Raw genomic sequence first — 16365 nt, forward strand, 5'->3', positions numbered from 1 at the left:
AAAAAGGTGAAAACAAGATTTACATTTGACAGGGGAGTCAGGGAGTATGAGAATTTGCCTTCATCGCTGTGGTCGGAATGGACAGTTGTGTAAAGACGCACATATGCGCGGTCAAACTGTCTGGTACACTAAATTATATGGATTTTTGTTGCGATAACTGCTACATTTTTGGTGATTTTGGGTTTAAAATGTTAACCGCCACAGTAAACATGACCATTTTAAATGGTTTGAAAAGTATTATGCAAATTTATACAAATGGTGCTATATAGCACTAAAAGTGGTTCTTTGCTCGTAATCATAGGGGAACCACTTTAAGTGCTATATAGAACCAGATCTTGGTGCTTCGGTGGTTCTTCAGAGGTTCTTTGGGATGACTGAGTTGCTATATAGCACCGTTTCCATATAAAAAACCTGTTAAGCCCCTGTATGGTTCTTCAGTGGTTCTATAGAGCACCTCAGTCATCCCAAAGAACCGCTGAAGAACCTCTGAAGCATCAATATATGGTTCTATATAGCACTAAAAGGGGTTCCCCTATGATTACGAGCCAAGAACCACTTTTAGTGCTACATAGTAGAGTGTCACGACTCTGCCTCATCTTGTCATGGTTTTCTTGGTCTTGTGGCAGAGTCGTGACAAAGCCTTTGGTTTAGTGTGAGAAAGCCATGGGGTGTTTATGTTTTGACACTCCATGTGTTTTCTCGTGTCCTGTCATTGACCCCGCCCCTCTCGTTTCCTGTATTGCTTCCCTGCTGTGTTTCATTACCCTCACCTGCCCTGTGTCATTATCCCTCGTTTGTGTTCCCTTTAAGATGCCTCATGTTTCATTGTCCTGTGCGCTTCGTTTTGTTTTGTATGACCCGTGTTCCCGGTTCTCAGTCTTGCCTTGTCCGTGAACCTGTTTCTATAGTGAGTTGTTTAAGTGTTCCTTAGTTTCTGTTTTGCCCCATTGCGGGAAGTTTTTCTTTGTCTTTTAAAACATTTTTGGTTATTGTGTTTGTCCCCCATCGAGGGTTTCTGTTTTGTTATTAAAGTCTGTTGTGTTTACCCCCTCCTTCTGTCTGCGACTGGGTTCTGTCTGCCACCAATCGTGACAGTAGAGATCTGATGTTATTTACAGCTGCAATCCGTAATAACGTAAAAACTTTGAAACCGTTTCTGTTTATTGACATCAAATCAAATATTATAAATATATATAGTAAATACAGTGAAAATATATTGTTTCCAATATAAAATATGTTCTAAAATTATAATATGATTAAAACATGTTGGAAAAACTTAAACTAAACGAAAACTGAAATTATAATAAAAACAAAAACTAAATGTATCTTATATAGCTAGATAAAAAATAAGTAAATAAATAAAGCATAAAACAAAAAATAAATAGTTACTTGACGACCACAGATTTGGTTCTGCTTATTTAAAAAGAGGCACAGTCTGTACAGAGAAGCTTTGTTATTGTTCGTGCTAAAAATAAAGACTGTAATCTGAATTCATTTGAACCAACAGAAATTGTGCTTGTCAAAAAGTATATATTTAATTGTAAACAGTGTTACCCATTAAAGCAAAATGAAAGGTCTCGTGTTATTACATTCTTACGATGACAATATTGTGTATTAAGGACACTTTTCCTCATGTTCACACAACACATGTAAATATAACGTCAAATAAAACTTAACAAGAGCATTCGCCTGTCGTTCGTTCTTGCTGTGAACGGATTTGAAATGATCCAGCGCTGTTTCAATTAATCCACAGATAAATGACGTTTCCTGAACTCCTCCGCGGTTAGTTTCGTTTTAAACGTCTCATATATCAAACCATTCGTCCTCCACATGAAATAACGACTCGAAGAAATTCCAAATTCGCAGGTCGCGCATGTGCGAGTACTAGTTCAAAATGCGACCATTTAGTCCCAGTCTGGAGCCCTATATGTGTTAAAATGAAATTATGTAAAAATGAATTTTCCCAAGAAATCCAAGCAAACAGCTTGAGTTATACAAAATATATAAATTTAGCCAGAGCAAAATTATTTAAAAGAAAAAGCGGCATCTAAAGACAAACTCAGAAAATGTAAACAAACAACTGCAAACAATTAAAAAGTATGAAGAATTCTGATACGAGGGCTCATGTGTGGCTATCAAAGAACTCAGAATCAAAGCTTTTTGAACAACAAGAAAAAGCTATTTTTCACACACGTTTTGAGGATACCACAAACAAATGAGTTTTCCATCCAAATGTGCCGTTTTATTGCTTTATTCTATCTTTTACGATGTTTGCTGTTTATTCAGCATTGACATTAAAATGCTGAACCTCCCAAAAGCTCTTACGTCCTCTGTAAGGAATTTGTGGGACCAAAGGCTCATATGCACATCCTACAGATGTGAGAGTATAGGTCCGCTGTTGCCCTAGCGATTAATTACACCTCCACCGGCAACCCCAAAAGGGCAAAGCTTCATTGTGAGGTCTGTTTTGACTGCGCTGTGATGTAATGAATATCAAAGCGTTTTCAGATAAAAATGAAACACAATACTTCCGTGCTGTAAAACCCACATAGTACTGCAGTAATCCCAGTCAGATTAAAGGCGTGGACCACATGTGGTGCAAACCTGCATGAACTGGATGTAAACTTAGTCCTCCATTTCAAAACTGGACAGATGGAAACCAAGTGGAACAGAAGGACAGAAAGATATCAGTTAGTCCAATGTGTATCAATATTTTTCGTCCCACCCACATTAAGTCTTGATCTTCGAAAAGAAATGTAAAACATCTTACATAAGTGAGTTTAATGAAGCAAATCTGAAATCTTTTCAAGGACGCTCGCTTCAGTCTACAGTCAGGGATGTTTGACAGATGGTACTTTCGCAAGAAGTAACTGAAAATAAACGTGGGCACATTTTATGCAAGCTTTAGAAACTATCTATCTGATTCAAATTAGCCTGCGAAGATGACCAGACAATTGCTAAGACAAAAATACCCACTTCAAACAAAACAGTGCAAACAGGTTACAGGTTTTCAGACGAGAATGATTTGCGTAAGTCATTCAGTATTTTTACGCCAAAAATGAAGACCATCTTTCACCATTTTCCGCAGGCGTTCATGCTACACAGATGTGGTCAGATTAGAAAACATGCGACCAAATTCAATTGGACCCGAAATATAGCCTTGCGGCACTCGTGTGACTGTGGGAACACGTGCGTCATGCTGTCTGGAATCACCCCCCCCCGACTGCAGTGATTCACTTATATGAGTCATACCAAGAGTAATTCCCACAAATGCAGATCATGCACGTCGCTGTATGTGGGAAAACAGAGGATTCCCATAATTGTTTTATCACATTTTCTCTGTATTCGTATTAATAAGACAGTGGAGATGAAACTATGTGAATACATGAACTGGACTTGAACCCACAACATTCCTTTTCTCAGGTGATCAAATACACCATTGCTTTAACGTTGTAACTTTCTCTCTTTAACTCTGCAACAAACACTCATGAAACACGCTAACGCATGTCTTTGCATTCAGACGAATGTTTGTCTGCATCATTGTCGTGTATCTGTTTGTGCACATGTGTTGACTTGGCATTAAACCTCATTGTCCGTGAGGCAGTAGATGTGTGAAGACAAACAATCCTGCTGCAGCAGTTGGGCTTTTGTTCTTCATTGAAGGCCTAATGGGCCGACACTAAATCTATCCATAGGTGTTAGTCTAAAGCTCCGGATAGCCATCAATCACAACATGTCAAAGACAGAAGACATTTCACTTCCAGGGGTTACACCGCATCTTGTTCGTTTACTTCTCTAGTGCTTAAAAAGCTACTACTGGACTATGTATAATGTTTTACACCATTTTAATATTAAATTATATACATTACGCCTCAGCTAACAACGGGAATGTAGACAGTGGTGCAAAAAAATCTGCCTCCCAATAGAATAACGCATACAAGTAGGAATTTAGTAGGGCAAACATAAAACAATCCAGTCAAAAATTACTGTTAGCATAAACTGAAACTATGCATTTGTGGCATATCTGTCTTTGCTTGCAAAGATTTGACATTAACTGTAATGTATCTCTAAACACAAGCAGTCTTCCTGCTGACTTAAATCATGTATGTGAGCTAAGCTTAAAAGTTCTTTTTTTTGCAGAATTATAATTCATCAGGTTTAAGTGCAGCGGATGGCACACTGTGCTAAAAAACACAAGGAAAACATCAAGCCGATATGATATATGAGGGGTTGTAATATGACCAAATCACAATTTCACAAGGTTGACATTATATAAATAACAAGTTACTCAACCGTGGGGAATAAACTGAATCATAAATGTCAAAGGAAATACAGGAATACTGTGAAACATCCAGTGCTCAATGCTTAAAAGCACATGCTTATATTCAAGTGTGTGTGTGTGTGTGTGTGGTCCTGGTAAAACCTGGAAAAATGCAAGGACCAAACCAGTCATTTTTGTCCTTGTGGGGACATTTTTTTGGTCCCTAGGAGAAAAACAGCTTATAAATGAAGCTAAATGATGGGTTTGGTGAAGGTTGTGTGTGTGTGTGTGTGTGGTCCTGGTAAAACCTGGAAAAATGCAAGGACCAAACCAGTCATTTTTGTCCTTGTGGGGACATTTTTTTGGTCCCTAGGAGAAAAACAGCTTATAAATGAAGCTAAATGATGGGTTTGGTGAAGGTTAGTGGATACAATATATAGTTTGTGTGTGTGTGTGTATTCAGCACACTTCTCTGCAAGAGAGTGGCTGACAGATTGATGCGATGAAGATTCTTCAGTGAGGGTCAACCATATTTTAAATGACAAAGACAGGGAAAGGAAGTGGCATTTATTTGCACAGGCTGTTCGCATTGTTTTCACAGCTGATTCACTACAGGAAATGTGCAAATCAGGTAACTGCTCAACTCTGGCAGGTCGATTTGAGTGCTACCGTTGAGGAAATAGAATACCGCAGTACTTAAAAACTGACATATTTCACTCAGACTGTACAGCATCACACACACAAAAAAATGTTGGGCTACTTCGACCCAACATTGGGTGAAAAAATTGACAAACCCAACGGTTGGGTTAAATTAACCCAGCAAATGGTTTATACCATATTTGACCCAACAATGGGTTAAAACAACCCAGCATTTTGGGTTGAAACATCCAAACATAGGTTAATTCATAACCCAACGGTAGGGTTTTGTCCATTTTTGACCCAGCGCTGGCTTGAAAATAACACACCATTTTGTAGAGTGCACCACATGTGTGTTCTGTACAAAAGAATACGATAACTAATTTATTTAAACACAATTTTTGCACATCTGGTCAAACCGTGGACGGTCCGTGAATAAGGCACAGGACAGGTTTTTGTGCTGTAATACCGCACCCCCCTAGAGTGTAATGAAAGAGAAGAGAAATACATCGCTGAGACAAAAAAAGCAAAAAACAACAGACACAAGTGGAGGTGAGAGAGCTGGGGAACAGATGACTAAAAGACGAGACCATATTTTCGTCCACAGACAAAAAATAAACAGCTCTTCCTAAAAAGCCTGTTTATCCTCGGACAGTCCCGGCATCCCATGTTTTCATCTTTAGCCCAGTAAAACAAACACTAGCCTACCTAGACACTCATACTACTGCTTCTTGACCTCAAGCTACCTCAGCTGAAGTCTTGAATAGACACACCTTTGACTAAATGGCAAAAGGTCTGAGCCACATTGCTGCTTCTTGAACAGCCCCATTTAAAGTTCCCGTGAACCAGATGTTGAGATCGTTTTTACTTCCGTGTTTTGACGCATTTCCGAGTGAAATGGGATTTCGAATGAGAAAAATAGTGGGCGTGGCTTTCGTCTTTCTCTGCAAATTGATTGGAAGTATAAAAACAGCAGTTGTATTTTGAAATGGAACTGGCAGCAGACTGACAGTTGAAAGAAAGGAGTTAATGTATGCTCCGCCCAAGTCATCTAACATACGTCATTGAAGATGGATAGGCACTACAGGACGGAAGTGCATTTTCAGATTTTAACTGAAGATTATGAGGGCACATGAATTTTAAAAAGAGAATGACCCACATTGATAAACTATTTACAATTAACACTGCAATATTTCATGAACAAATAGGCATTGTCATTTTTAATTTCACTGGTACTTTAAATAGGAAGTGATGTTTGACTGACATGTAAATTGACCAATCACTTTCATTTATATTTTGTTTAAGGCAGAGCCGTTGAGATCAAGAAAGTATTTTTTGCTTTTGGTGTGAAATAGGCATCAGACGGTCAACGGACCTAAGGCCGAACTCACAATTCACACACAGCCGTTTTTATTCACACACATTCATAGTTCAGCAGGGGATGAAATGAGGCAATAGCAGATTTCTTGACTCATTCCAAGTGTTTACAAATCTGAGTAAGCCTTCAGTCATCTCTGCTGACTCACTGTCTAAGAACATTAAGATATCTGGTGACTCTCAACAGTCGACAGACGGATGCCCAACTTTTTCCAAGCCTTCGGTATTTTGTATGTCAGTATGTCAGGGCGGTTGAACGAGGGTTGCGAAAGAACAGCAGAACGTCCAGTAAGAGATGATTAGAAGATAAAAAATTGTTGGTCAGCTCTCCAAATACAGATCCATTACAGATCACGTTCATATACACATTTGTCTGGAACGGAACGGTGGATAACTCCCCGTTGAGCGGGTTGGATACGAACTGTAAATGCTTGCTTACAGGAATTCCGCAAACTTGAGTCAAGTCGAGAGGCTTTCTACAAATTCCGATAAATGAAATGAAAATCTTATTTGATGTTTCGATTACATAATGTTTCCCAAAGAGAAGGTTATCCCGGTGAAAATAGTTGTGACGTGACACGTGTACAGTATCTGCGCATCCTGGATAAATCTCCAGACGATCAAAAACGTCACACGCTCATTCTTTTCCAAATCACGGTTAAAGTCGATCCATCAGTGCCGCTTGAAAATGTGCCAGTCTCAAAGCATTAAGTCTAAAAAATGTCTTAGACAAAGTGTTTTCACTTATTATTTGAAGGGCGAAGGATTTTGAAAGCTTCCAGCAGGATCCTTATACTCTGTGAATTGCTTTGACTTCTTTAAACTCTCTTAACTCAATGCAGAGTCAGTTCATTTTCCATTTTCCAGCCGTGCCTCTTGTGAGACCTACAGTACGTTATCTCTTGCCTTACTGTAAGTCATTCAAACCCCTTAACTTAAAAATCCTTCTCTGAAGGACATATTGCCAGAACTCAAATGTTTGTACTTACGCTTTTTCATGCTTCAAGGTTTCTAGATGAAGAAAGGTTTGCTTGGGAATCTAAGATAAGCCAAAGTGATAATCTTGGGTCTGTTTTTGATTCAACAGTATAGCTTTTTTCTATAACCAAGTGTACTGCCCAGACAGTGTTTTGAGGCCTCATAGAGATGTAAAGGCTCCAAGACTATTAATGAAATATAATGCTGACTTCTAAGATACCTCACTTGGGCCCAGATCTAAGGCAGCAATGAGAATGTGTTTTTCTCAGAGACGATTATCCCAGAATGCACTGCAGCGAGTGAGAAAAGGTATCCATCCGGTGTGCTTTGTATGAGCAGTAATTGTATATCTGCAGTTAATATAAAATAAATCTCTCATTTAAATCGAAGATTCAGTCGGAATTCTGCTTAACAAGTAAGTGCCAGCTGCCTATGTGGACAGATCACTAGGTTTTAGAATAAAGCTCTGAAATGAAGATTATGTGAATCAGAGATGAAGACTGTATTCATTTTGTAAGCAAATTTTGATTTAGTTCTAGTCTTTCGTCAAAAATGCTATTTAGTTTTAGTCATAACTTAGTCTTCTGCATTGTTATAGTCTAGCATCAAAAGATTGTAGTGAACTAAAACTAGCCTAAAACTAAAAACTAATGTTGTGTCGCAATTCGACTACTTATACTTTGCACTAAAAGTATGCACTGTTTTTGTTATGGAAAAGTATATACATTTTTGTGCGCAGCAAAACAGTATGCACGAACTGGGACATACTAACGCAAAACGGAAGTGGCTGCTGTTGCCTAGATGACACAGTGATTGTTAACAGTCACGAACATCAAAATACAGTCCTTCTTTGCCAATAAGTATTTATTAATTTATTATTTCTTATGTAATGTGTACTGTATACTTACATTTACTAATTCAGCGAAGCATATCTTATTCAATTAAATTAATACAGTGTAGTGTCACTAAACTCCACCCTCTCGCGGTGCATTGTGGGTAATATCAGCCGTTTAAGTGTCGATGGATCTGCACTTCGAATTTTCACCGGAAACAGTAGACCACCCTTGTTATTTAAGAGTACTCATTTCAGCATACTATTATTTGGGACATACTAATTCTATTTCGAATACTATTTAGGACGGAAATAATACGAATTGTGACGCACCGCTCGTCTAGTTTTAGTCGACTAAAATCTTTAGATTTTTAGTTGACTAATACTAGACTAAATGTAAAACAATCTACATTGCATTAATTATTTGTAAACGAAGTGCAGACTTTTAGTTGGTACAGTTACTAAGAGGAAGCAACATCATTGTGCGAGAGACAGTATTCCTGGTGAAAGACTTTTGCCCCGTTCACGCCCCCAGCGACTAGCAGTCAAGCGATCTCATTCATTTTAGTGGGAGCTTAGCAACTTCGGGCGATACGAGCTAGAGTGACCTTACAGGCTACAGTGTGCAATCCAACGTATTTATAAACACCAAAAACATAAACGTGTGTATATATATTTAGGAAATATTTAGATGCATTTATTTATATTTACTAATAATTTTAATTTTACATATAAATGTTTATTTATTTTTGAATTTTATATTTTTCTAGCATGTATGTGTTTATAAATAAAAAATGCACAGTATACAGACATATATTATGTTAAACAAACTTTTATTCTGGATGCGATTAATTGCAATTTCAGCCCTAGGGTTTAGTGAGGAAGCCTGGTGAGTTTGCCAGCACTTCATACTGTGGACCAGAATCTTAAACCCAACCGTTTCTGTTGCTTTAAGACAGTTCTTTAAACGTCTGTGAGGAAAAGAAAACAAAAAAATAAGTCATGAAAATATATCTCCTTCGCTTTAATATCGGTCACACTGACAACTCTGTGACCCAGATTCCCTGTTGTTGTCAAAAAATGCAGGTCTCATGTACTTTTGCAAGACTGTGAGAAAACCGGACATGTTCTGAAGGACATCACGGATCCGGAGACTCTCACAGGCTTCGTGCTTTTTAAAAACCCCTCTCGATCCAAAGAGACACTCTTTCCAAAAATGTGCACAAGAGCAAAATTAAACACACTGCCAGGAACTGGGTTAGAGAAACAACATGTGTTTTTCAATGGAGTAAGTCTACGGGGTAAAGATAGTCACTACACACACACAACCTCCCCTGTGAAGACTGACTCATGAATCTGTGATCATCATTAGACGTGTGAATCAGTGTATGACAATGTACCACATACTGTGGTCTGAGATCAGTTTTACTACATTTACATTATGCATTAAGCAGATGGACATTCAAGGTATACTTCTATCAGTTTGAGCTTCAAACATTGTGCCCATGACCAGAGCAAGAAAAATCAGAAATCAAATGAAGACAGACGGACACTAGTGATTTAGTGTGCATCATACGTCAGACACGAATGGTCAATGTGCCATCTATAAATGTGCCGTCTGATGCCAAAACTACAGGCTTGGCCACCAGAAAGCTTCTAGCTAGATTCCCACAAGAAGTAAGACGTGACTCATCATCAGCAATGTGTCCCTAAGCAAAGATTTTTAACCCGGATGGCACCACACGGATCGAGCCAGTACGTTTAGGAAAACTGCGTGACAGCCATGGAATTTTCACATCTCTGAATAATGTCGATAGATAGAGACTCTAATATATTTCTATCTGTCAATCTAGCGATTGTCAGTTGCATATCTGCCCGTTGATCTCTCCTTCTATCTAGATTCCAAAGAAAAATAATCACATGCTCTCACACAGCTGCATAATGTCGATAGTAGCCAATTCTGTAGAAAAGTTGCATTGGAATCAGATACAAACAACGGCATCAAATACTGTATAAGCCCCGCATTATTAAACACATAGTTTTATATAGCTCGTAAGGATTCAATGGATGAGAATAAATGGATTCTTTTTTATATGAATTAAACTATTTGATGAATGCAAACATCTGTGCTATTGCTGCATGTATAGTGCAAAATTGAAATCTATAAATACATTTTTTAAGGATCTGTGAACAGAAATTGGGTTAATTGAATTGACTTTTAATCATTGAAAATTTACTGCTTATATTTAGTTAAATAAATAAAAAAATAATGTTAACATATATTTTATATTTAAATAAATGTGATTTTATATGTAAATAAACTTGTCAATTTAAATGTATTGTACTCACACTAAAATAAGCAAATTTGTATAAAAAAATCTACTTATATAAATTTTTTTGTTATTAAAATACTGACATTTTAGTAAAAAATACATTCATTTTGTTAAACTTCCTGAAAAATGTGGGTCAATGTAATACTATATTCAATGTATTAAAATGGGTGGGGGGGCAAATTTACCCAATTTTAATATAATTTAGATAAGTTTGATTTCAATGAAAATGACATTAGGACAGTGTAAGTTTTGGTCTGAGGAAAATCACATTAGATCAATATGATTGTTATAATCATAATAGAGAGACTTTTAATGCACCCAACAAGCATTTTTAGACACCGCATTATTAATATAATAATATTACATGGAAATCTTTTTTTTATTTAAACTACTTTCAACTTTTGAGACATTTATTGAGTGAACTCAAATAATTTTAATAAAGGTTGCTCGATATAATAAAGCTCATGAAGATCATTCAAGTAATCCAAACAACCTCCAGTGGAGTAATACATGTCTTCTGAAGTGAAACAATAAATATTTAGAGTGACGATGCGTAAATGTACACAGATTTTTTCAGTAACTTCTGACGTCATTGGTTCTCACGCGTCTCGAGCTGTCATACGCATGTTCTCGAATCTGCTTGTTTACACTGATACATCCGTCAATAAGCTCTAAATAATAAGCACTTCTTAAACCATATAAGATAATACTATGGAATTTTAGTCTTGTACTTAAGAGCTCTATACATCTGGGATGGCCTGATCACAGAATTGCCATGTTTGTGTGAAGTATTCCTTTAAAAAAGCCTGACGCTGTTTTTATTCAACCTTAAAAAGTCAGACTTTTGCATAACGGACATGAACTGACTTGCTTTTTGTAAAGACGAATGATTATTTACGATAACATTTATTATAGGGCTTTGGCAGGTAAACTGGAAACAGCTTCGCTTTCAATAACAGTGAAGTGTTCACCCTATGGGGCAATGGCTGTGATGTGGGTTTCCTGTCCTCATGATTCAGACTTTCCCCCGGCTTGTCAAATGGGTGAGGGTGTCGCTTGAAAGAATATAAAGCCTGTATATTTAACATTGTTGGTTAATGACATCTTTACACTACGTACAGTGAAAATAGCTAGCATTACTGAGTTTTTTTAATGATTTTTTATTTATCTGGGGATACGCAGTAATTATGACCAGTCAACATTTCCGTCTAAATGAAAATTATTTTAATCATTTATTAGGCCTATAAAGTCATTAGACAACCACATCCAAGGCAGAAAGTGCATCAAAACATCAGAAAAAGCAAAACATATGCATTACGACAGTTATTCAGTAGACACTTTATAAAGCATACAGGCAAGCAGATGAGGCCAGAACAAAAATACGACAAGTAAAGCTTCACATTAGGGGGCGGTTTCCCAGACAAGGTTTAGCTTAAGCCAGGACTAGGCTTTAGTTAAATTAGGATAATTAAGTTGTTTTAAAAAACATACTTTACAAAAAAATATTACTTTGTGCATCTTGAGACAAAACAATCACAGTGATATATTTTAAGATGTGTCAGTGCAAGTTGTTTTCGATCAAGGCATCTCTCACATTTAAGTTAGTCTGAGACTAGGCTTAAACCCTGTCTGGGAAACCGCCCCTAGGTGTTTTCCTATAGAAAACTGTATATAACTCATTAAGGTTAAATGAAAACAAAATACTTTGATAGAAAGGAAAATGCTTTTATTTCATCGTAATACATTGAACATTTTAAAATGTCTCAGATTATGTATTTATCAACTTATAAGGTGCTAACATTTACTGTAGCAATGTGGGCACTCTGGTTTTTCTGTCAGTTGGTCAATATCTTGTGCTATAAAAGATGAAGGCTTTATATTACAGTATTTACTATGACAATGAACAGCATAAAAACAAGCAGTACTTGGGCTCCGTCTTGGTTGCGGGTTGTTTTTAAATCATGCTTTTTACTTCGAATAGACAGCAATAAGGGATGGTATTGTGTGTCAGTGGACTGGCGCCAATCGGCCATGCAACAATGCATTATGGTCATATCGCACAATCGTCCATATACTACAGACAGATCACATTGGAAGACATGGCCCAGATGATGCGATTAGTCCAACTTCTCTGGTAAAGATGCAGCGTGGTGTCAGTGGTTGATGCTCTCGATTATGATTGCTGAATGACAGGGCCGTGATGATGATATCTTTTCTGCCCGTGTATGTGGTGTCCTGACTTGACATGCAAGTTGTTTTGAGAAGTGTCATTTGTAAAAACATGTCTCTGTGTGATGGGGTCAGAATGTTCTTAGCAGCCCCTGACATGAACGTAATCTTTGACATCGACCAAAGATTCCCACCGATTGCAAATACATTCTCAGCTACTTGCACGCCATTCTACATCACATTCAAACTGTAGGAGGCTTTTACAACTTTACCCGACACTGTTTTTTTACTAAAAACGTTTTATGCATTTCGGACGTTCGCTTACGTGGTGGCCTGAAAATATCGTGTCGTGGCCTAAAAAATGTAAACTTTTGAAAAAAGGTTTTAAAGTGCATTTTTTAAATGATACAGTTATTCTGTCCAAAGGCATATTTGTGAAAATGATGACGTCACGCCCATCCAGACAAAATATCATTCATCTCTCTGTAGAATAATGAGCGCAGGTGTGTAGTTTCGTTACAAAGTGACAACCAACTACTGGCCTTGCATGCATAACACAGAATGTATAGGCAATTTAGCAGATCTGTGTGAAACGTTTTAACAACGTTGTCATTTGTATACAAAACTTTTAGAAAACGCAAAGAAAAAACCATTCAATTTTTAGTACATTGCCATGTAAACATGGCACTCAATGATGCAAGGCCATTGAAAAGTGAATTAAAAATATAAAAAACTAAATGCTTTTTTTATTTGTGGCTGTATTTACACATATGCTCACTGGCCATATTACTGCTCCGTGTGAAAATGAAGGAGATCATTATCTGTGTATTACAGAGAGAGTGAATAGAGAGCATGGACATTTTAGGGGCGGTTGATAAAGACCAGGGTGAACGCATTAGCAGCCTGCTATGACAGGGATTCATACCACACTTCAATAACTCATTCTTATAGGCCTTCGGTGCTTTGCTACAAGCTCCCCAGTACTTAGTTCAGTGACATAAGTGATTAAAAGCCTAATTCTTGAGACAAAACATTTCATCCGCCATTGCCGTTGAAGATAGCGACATATTAAAAGAAATCCGGAAGACCATGTATCACACCAACCCAGTATCACACCAAAGCGTGTAATACACACACCGGTCCACTCGAGGATGCGTGTCAGAGTCACGATTTGCCACCGCATGTAAGAAGGTTGAGTACCAGCAGGGGGCGATAATTTCCTTGATGCCAACAGCCATAACGTTAACAACAGCATATATTATATGAAGAGGCAAAACGTGACGCTGACACGCATCTTCGAGTGGACCGGCGTGTGTATTACAGACTTTGGTGTGATACCATGTTTATCATAAATGAATCATTTTAGCCAACTAGATCAAAATTATGATATTACAAACAAACAAATATGTCTTAAACATATTTAAGGATAAAGAATAAAGAGGTTAAGTTTAAAAAATAGATTTTATAATGATTTAAATCTCTCACATTATCAGATGTTCATGAATTTATGAAATCAGGTTAGAGGTCAGCCTGCCTTTTTTAAGTTAATTTACCAGCTATCAATGTCACGATGAACTGTGTCAGTCAAATGTCAGTGCAATTCCTCTAATAATTGTCTACATTTTAAGCAGGTCCAGCTACTTTTGAATGCCCTCCAAGAGTTTTGGCATCTACAAGATGGAGGCAAACTACTAAAGCGCACAAGCCAAACCTTGACCCCCTGTCTCAAGTATCAGTAAACACACCTAACCACAATATTGCACTACAGATGTCTCAGAATGAATTAAATTTACTCAACAGACATCCGACTACAGTCTGGGCTTGACAGAAAATATTAGATTATATGTACTTTGAAAATGTATACTGACGGTATACTTCAGTTTGTGGATGCAGTAAATACTGGCAGTGGTTGATACACATAGTGAAAGAAAACTACTATTTCGATACAAATTGTCTTTTATAAAGTTTGCAGGATAAAGCAGGAAAAGACACAAGAGAGTAGTTGAATTCCACCAATGTGCCGCCATAAAATTGACCACAGGTTTGAATCAGCACCTCTTTGACCCAGTCTCAACAAATACTGAACGCTCTGGACATCACAAAGCTGGAATTTTGGGCAGGGCTGCTTCTTTGGAAAGCATTTGTTTCCAAAGACCAACCCACAAAGACCTACTGTATCACCTGGTGCACAAAAAGTGGATCCCTGAGCAATGGAAAAAATAATTTGGTGCCATGAGTCATCCTTCTTGCTATTTCCTTTCCTGGACAGGTTTGTGCTTGGCGAATGCCAGAGAATGCCTTCGACCCAAATTGTCTTGTGCCAACTGTTGGCAGAATTGAGAAATCTACCTTCTTTGACTTTCAAAGAATGAAGATGTTTTTCCTTTAAAGTAAAGGGCAATTTCCCACTGGCTTCGAAACCTGAATGACACAATTCCAAGTGGACAGAAAGTACCGCAAAGGCAGGCTGAGGCCTACTTTATTATTTGCTCTGTGCGGGATGAATAGCAGAACTAGATTTGTACATTTTCTGCAAAAATAATTGTGCTTTTCCACGCTGAGAGGAAGAGAGTATATTACCTGGTATATGCAGGAAAAATTAAAATCGTTTTTCTTCCACTTTGGCGCGGGTTTACGCTCAAACTCAAAGTTCATTACGACTACTAGTGGGTGAATTTCGGCAGTTGTATCTAAATGCCATGTTTAGCAAAACAGGGGTTAACCCTGACCTCAGAGCCATCTAACACTATCCAGGGTCAAAGGGAAGATTCTGCGTACAAACAAAAGTTTTCAGATAAAACCACGCATAGGCCAGAACCTGCACACAATTAGCTTTATAAATCCTTGACAGGAGAACACGTGCGTACGTGTATCTCCACCAGTGTTGGGTAATTACTAGTTACTAATTACATATTCAATAGTGTAATTAGATTACTGTACAAATTACTCTCTCCAAAACGTATTTAATTACTTATTACTAATTACTTTCTATATCCTATATCAACCTTGATTAGTTAAGTGATTCAAGGAAAGACATGAAACGTCTTATTTAATTCATTCAAATAACTACTTAAATTATTCTTATTAACTGACCAAAGTATACACACGTGAGAAGGATGCATTAAAGCATACATTTACAATTTTGATGTGATTTCCACTACTGTATATATTACACAGTATTTAGTTCAATTACATCAGAAGTAACTGTAATTAAATTACAGAAAAAAATAAGAGTAATCCCTTACTTTACTTTTCCAAGGGAAAAGTAATTAAAATACAGTAACTAATTACTTAGTAACTAGTTACACCCAACACTGATCGTCACTACTTTTTGTTTAACTTTTAGATGTAACTGTAGTGCTTAACTCCATTAATAAGAGCGAAATATTTAATCAAATGTGTGTATAAAATAGAAAACAGAGTTTAAAATTATTCTGCCTGTATTACTTCACTCAAACCAGTAAAGGCGGCGTACAGTAGGCTACGCATGGTTCCATAGTGGATTAAATATTTAGATAGAATTTTGATTTAAGATATGAGTTAAATTTTACAAGAAGGTGTTTTTGAAACAATTATCACTCAATACAAGCGCAAATAACACTGCTGGATTTAATCTTCATGATAACGTGGATCTAACGTATGATATGGAGATGAAGTTAAATGTGTGTGAGGCATAAATACTTATAATCGTTATTCTAACATTTACTTTCTGCAATGACTTGAGTCATTTGTGTCGCCAATTCCCCTTGTCTCCAGAAGGTGCGTATGCATGGGTGAGA

The 16365-nt window shown here is 37.2% G+C and overlaps 1 protein-coding gene across 2 annotated transcripts in view; it reads right to left on the minus strand.

Annotated features, from left to right (window-relative positions):
- Nucleotides 1-16365, minus strand: part of LOC130551831 (zinc finger protein 469) — a 237125-nt gene that overhangs the window by 95811 nt on the left and 124949 nt on the right. The gene's annotated exons all lie outside the window — the stretch shown is intronic.

The sequence above is a fragment of the Triplophysa rosa genome, linkage group LG3 (genome assembly GCF_024868665.1).
Source record: "Triplophysa rosa linkage group LG3, Trosa_1v2, whole genome shotgun sequence".
Lineage (NCBI taxonomy): Eukaryota > Metazoa > Chordata > Actinopteri > Cypriniformes > Nemacheilidae > Triplophysa > Triplophysa rosa.